Source organism: Triticum urartu, chromosome 3, assembly GCF_003073215.2.
Source record: "Triticum urartu cultivar G1812 chromosome 3, Tu2.1, whole genome shotgun sequence".
In the NCBI taxonomy this organism is placed as follows: Eukaryota; Viridiplantae; Streptophyta; class Magnoliopsida; order Poales; family Poaceae; genus Triticum; species Triticum urartu.
The window spans coordinates 3,425,890-3,432,262 of NC_053024.1; positions in this window are offsets into that span (position 1 = coordinate 3,425,890).

The window sequence follows — 6,373 nt, forward strand, 5'->3', positions numbered from 1 at the left end:
CGGTGACCGGCACATACTCTCCGCGTAGCGCATGCATGCCGGCTGCGTTGGCCCGTCTATGCGATCTGGTCTTCTGCCGGCTGCGTAGCCGCGTAGATGTGTGATAGATGAGTGTGGGCGCTGGTGAATGGATGGATGTTGGAGGTGCGCGTGATGGATACTTGCGTACGTGAGTTATGATGGATGAAGTGCAGCGTGATGGATGAGTACGATCTGTGTGGGCGCTCGCGAATGGATGGATGTGCAGCCTTGCGGCGTGGGTTCTCCCTCTCTGGCCGTGCGTGGATGTGCAGGGCGTCGGCGTCTACGCGTGCGTGCTTCCTCCCTTTGCGTGAGGAACTGATCGCTTTATATAGGAAAGAGCTAGGGCTATGAGGCTCTCACAGCGCGCCGCCAGGGGTCGTTCGGCCGAACGCACCGTCAGGAGAGATATGCGGCAACGCATCTCGTCTTGTTATCCTCTCTATTAAAGCTAACCACCCATCCTTATCCAATCACAAACCAACAGCCGTACTAATAAACAAAATAAAATGCACTGTGGCTGCTCTTGGACCCAAGAGATGCGCACGTGACGTGTGACTCCAGGAGGTTCAACCGAGTTGCCCAAACACTTTAAACATCGTGTCAAGTTTAGGGCGTTGGCCGGAATATTTAAATGACATACTGGTGATTGAGAAAGCTAATTAGCATGCAACGCATGCATGCATCAGGCTCAAGTCCACATGCATGAACTATGGCCACCGAAACGTGGAGAAAGCTTTTCTTTGTACGTGTGCATATCAAATACTACCAAAATCATTCTTCCTTTGATTCTATGAAAAAAATTATATGATATATACTCGTGCTCATAGATACTTTGGCGCGACAAATTCTCGTCGAACACCCTTCTCTTTGATCTGTATACTTTTCTCCCAAAAAAGCACGTATGATTAGGCAATTTGATCTATGTGGAACGAGTCATAATGCATAGTGGCAGATGGTTGGGTCGATGTGAAGGAGATTAGTTGTTGGATTGCATGCATGGAAAAGGAAAGATGCTGAGATTAGCATCGATGACAGTCACATGAGACTTGTTTAGGGAGGCCAAGGTCAACACACATGGAAAGTGAAGTGAAGTGACGCATGCACATGTGCTAGGCTGGCACTGCTTTGTGCCGGTGGCTAATGAATTACGCTAGAATTAGTTGCCTACTAATTAAGCAACTCCAGTGCTGCCCATCAGTTATTGGGCTCTCAGAAGCAGCTGTGAGTTCTAAAAAGCATTGCTCTTGTACACACATGTACTACAAGTCTATGGTTATCTCAAGTGTCGGTGCCTTTTCATCAAGAAAATTGCTAATTTTGTACTGATGTTTCTGTAATGTGCGGCGATATTCTTTTTTGTATGCTATAAGCCAAGCTTTCGGGCCGGGCCTTGGGCTTTGAGCTTTCCCTTGGTTCGCGATTGGCCTTTTCATCTGCACAATTGTTGAGCTTCAGGCTTTGGGCTGGACAAATGCTACGTTATTGAAGATCAGCCTTTTGCAAGCCCGGCCTGAAACCCAGCCCGGCCAGAGGAATGCCCAGGTTTAGTCGATGGACTTGAGTGAGATGAGAGAGAGAGAGAGAGATATTTGCATTCGAACTCCAAACTTCGCACTCATCTCCTTGTATAATTGACTAGTATCACCTGCATATTTAATTAGCACCAACACACTAGAACAATTAATTTAACCAGCTGCAGTAAATTTCAGATCGAATCAAGGTTAATTAATCATGGCAACGACCTAGTATATTTCGGAATGCCAAAGTTAGCACGATGTAAAGACATGTTTTTTGTTTGGTAATGAATGTGGCTTTATGTTCAGATGTATGAGTGTATATATTTATTTGCCCTTATATTTTACTCTTGTGTGACCGAATTAAAAACTAAAAGCGACCAGTCGTCGGCTTCAATCCCTATGTACAGGATACAAAGGGTGTTTCGTGTGCGGCTTCCACCCGTAGCCGGCGTCCTGGTTCCCGAAGGCGGCCCGCGCATATGAAACGAGGCAATCAGATTACTTTGGTTTTGTAGCTTTCACTTAGTCTTTAGGAGCTTACCTGTGGGTACTGGCTAACAGCACCCCCGGATGTGTGAAGTGTTTATCAATTGGCCGGGGTTTAAGCCGCTATTCATTTTGGCCTATTTGAAGAAAAGCCCCTCGTTTTACATGGATTTCTCCAACAACCCTTTGTTTGACTCTGTCTTCGGATTGCCAACTAGTTTGCACCTACCAGGACAGTCAGTTTTCGGCTTTCTCCACTAAGGCGCTGAAACATTTGAAATTTCAGCGCAATCGCAGTGGTTCTCCCTTTACACTCTTAGCCGAACGGGTCGGGAACTTAAGAGGTAAACAGAGGAGCCAGGAAACTCAACTATTAACCAAAATCGAGGTTCGAAACTAGTGCATTTAACAAAACATACAAGATGTCGAATAAACATTTCGGACTTATCAATTGGCCATGAGGGTTTTTAAAATCGAAATCCCTGTATCGCGAAAGTAATCTTTTGGTTCCGAGGCAAGAACTGAAAGGAACGTAATTATATGCATGAAGGCCTCGAGGGGCATATTATCTTTTATTTCATGTGGTCAAGACGTACATGCCGAGCCTTATAAAAGAAAACTTAATAACAAGATACAGTATGGAGCGAGGAGAAGGAAAGGGAGTAGAGAACAGGGTGAATGGCACCAAGGTAATTGGCTCGAGTCCTCCCCTGCCGCACGTCTACGCCTCCTTGCTGTCTATCAGCACATCCTCGTGTATAGCGAGGTTGGTATGCACAATCTGCTACCTCGGTCATTCATTTGCTTGATGTCGTTGACTGTGGAGTCCTTTTGAAAAGGTGTGCAGTTGCTATTCGATGGTCAAAACCATGCGTTTGTTTTACAGTGTCTTGTCGGTATGAAAGCTTGTTCTTCATCGTTTCTTGGTTGATCCGAGGACGACGAGTCATGTGATTCGGCTCCTCGACCTCCCATGGGATTTTGAGTGCAAAGTTGTGCACCCTAGGGATGTAGTACCCTATCAGAGGGAGGCGAACAAGGAGCTTGTACCTCTATTTGGGGTGCATAGTTGGCTGACCGAGGTCGATCGGTGTTGCATGTGTACACTTCGATGAGACGAGTGTGTTTATCATTACACGAGCTGCCTCCTTGGTTGCCTGGACCTCGGCTGTGAAAGTTGCGGTCTGCTCCTCTGTACGCAGGGAGTGCTCCGTGTTGCCATTTACTATGATAACACCGTTTGGTCCCGGCATTTTTAGTTTTAGATATGCATAGTGTGGGACTATGTTGAAACCAGCAAACGCGGTGTGCCCAAGGAGTGTGCGGTAGCTGCTTCTAAAAGGGACGATGTCGAAGATTAGCTCTTCACTGCGGAAGTTTTTGGGCGACCCGAAGACTACTTCCAGCGTGATTGTTCCCGTGCAGCGGGCTTCAACACCGGGTATATATGAGACCTTTGAAGGTAGTGGTGCTGGGCTTGATCCGAGATGAGTCAATACACATCTTCCGGATTGTATCCGCGTAGATTAAGTTGAGGTTGCTGCCTCCGTTCATAAGGAAACGTGTTAAATGGAATCCGTCAATGATGGGATCCAAGACCAAGGCTGCCAATCCACCATGCCAATCCACCATGCCGAATGTTGGTCGGGTGGTTGTGGTTGTTAAACGTGATCAGGTAAGTCGATCATGGATTGTACTTCGAGGTGACTGGCTCTAAGGCATAAACGTCTCGAAGTGCTCATTTGCGCTCCCGTTTGGGAATGCAGGTGACGTAAATCATGTTTGAATCCTTTACATCAGGGTGGAATTGCTTTTGGCCTCCGTTATTCGGCCGGCGAGGTTCATCCTCGTCTTTGCTCCGAGGTTGCCCTTTATTCTGCACCCCACCCCACCCCCCCCCCTCGCTATTTTCCTAGCCTGCTTGAAGACCCAGCAATTTCTATTATTATGATTTGTTGGTTTATCCGAGGTGCCATCGATCTGGCATGGCCTATCGAGGATCTTGTCCAGCTGGCTAGGTCCATCTTTGTTCGCTTTAAAGGGTCTCTTCTTCTGTCCGGCTCTAGGGCCGTTGAACCCTGCGTTAACCACGGCGTCCTTGGTATCACTCCCGCCGTTCTTGTGCATGCGCTTCTTCTTATTGTGTTTGGGTTTGCCATTGCCGTCGCGGGCTCCCATGGTGCCGGTTTCGCCATTGTGAGAGCTGCGGGCCAGCCAGCTATCCTCTCCTGCGCAAAAGTGGGTCATAAGTGAGGTCAGGGCGGCCATGGTCCTCGGCTTATCCTGCTCGATTTGGCGTGCCAGCCATTCGTCCCGAATACTATGTCGGAACGCCGCGATCGCCTCTCCATCGGGGCAGTCTACAATTTGGTTTTTCTTGGTGAGGAACTTGTTCCAGAATTTTCTGGCCGACTTGCCGGGTTACTAGGTAATATGAGTTAGGTCATCGACGTCCGGAGGTCGGACATAGGTGCCTTGAAAGTTTCCCTAAAGGCATCCGCAAGTGCTTCCCAGCTCCTTGTTTCGAAAACAAAATACAAACAAACGCGGAAATAAATATGGGAACTCTATATTTCATTCATCATCGTACATATTACAAGTACATGGATGTTACATGCTCCCACGGGAGTTTGTCTATTTTTCCTTCTTCCGACTATGCTAAAGGAGTATCTAACTTGGAGAGATTGCTTGTAGTCTGTTGATTCCCGGGGCTTTTGCAAAGTGTTCGATTAATTACATCTGCAGGTCGAGCCTACGGAAAACCTCCAATTAAGCTGCGCGCGTTCGTCGTCAATTTTTCTAATCCATGATGCATGTGTGATGTTTGGAGTAAAGATATAGATGGTGGTGATACGTAGGTGCGGGTGGATTTGTTTTGCTTGAACCCAGTGATGGTACACCATTGCCATGTCGGTGTTTAGAACAGAATTTGTTGATGAAGATGGTGACTTTTGCCTTGTTGGTGCCAAGTCATGTACCCATGAATTCATCGAACACGGACATATGTATGTTGCTTTTGCCTCGTCGGTACCCAGCAACGAAGTGTGCGATACCTTTTAGGATTGTGACATGTTAATGGAATATAGTGATCTGGCCTTGTCAGGACTTGGCCATGATTTTGTCTAGTCTTGTCGGCACTAGGCATAAGATGGGTATGATGGATTTGACCATTGTCTCATGGAGATTAGGGAATCGATTTGAGATAGACAATTGATAAAGCATATATTTTCTCCTTTATTTTAACAATCAAACTCTTTCTGGTAAAGGTTGCACAATGCCGACATAGATGAAGCAATCGATGGTGTATTTTTTGTGAGGATTTTCATCTACTCCGCATGAGTGACGTTGATGAGGCGGTCATGCCATGGTTGTAGGTTTCCTCATGGGCGACGTTGATGAGGCGGTCGTGCCTTGGTTGTAAATTTCAACATGGACGACGTTGATGAGGCGGTCGTGCCATGGTTGTACATTACCGAGCAGCCGAGTTGAGATTGTTTCTTTTCCATCACACAAAGATCAATGATGCGATCGAATCTCAGAACTTACCATCGAGGCCAAAGCTTCTTGGTGCAAAGATCAGCATGTTGATGAAGCTCCAGCGTGTGTATGCGTAGAGGTGATGATGAGAAAGAAAAAGAAAAGCCACTAAAAAAATGGGGTTGTACCGCACATCCATGTAAAATTGACACGTTGTTACATGAAAAAGTCTCCCCTGATTTATTAAGCGAAGGTTGTATTATTAACCTGTTTTTATGCATGAAGAAGCATGTTTTGTATGTAGCTAAGATATAGCCACCTTTAACAAGCCACTTGCATAATTGCCGCCACTACATCTCTTTTTCAATGGATGCTCTACTCTATACTCCTAGCAATTGTGCAAAAAAAAAAAGACAAATTAGTACATCAAGCACTCTCTTGAAGAAAAGAAGAAACAACAACCCTTCTCTTTGATTTGTATACTTTTATCCCAAAAAGCACATGTGATGAGGCAATTTGGACTGTCTGAAACAAGTCATAATGCGTAGTGACAGATGGTTGGGTCGATGTGAAGGAGGTTAGCTGTTGGATTGAATGCATGGAAATCGAAATATGCCGAGATTAGCATCGATCACAGTCACATGAGACTTGTTTAGGGAGGCCAAGGTCAACACACATGGAAAGTGAAGTGAAGTGCTTTGTGCCGGTGGGTTTAATTGAATTACGCTGTTGGAAAATGAATTACGCTGGAATTAATTGCCTACTAATTAAGCAACTACAGTGCCGCCTATCAATTATTGGGCTCTCAAAGCACAGCTGTGAGCTCTTAAAAATCATTGCGCTCTTGTGCGCACCTGTACAGATCAATA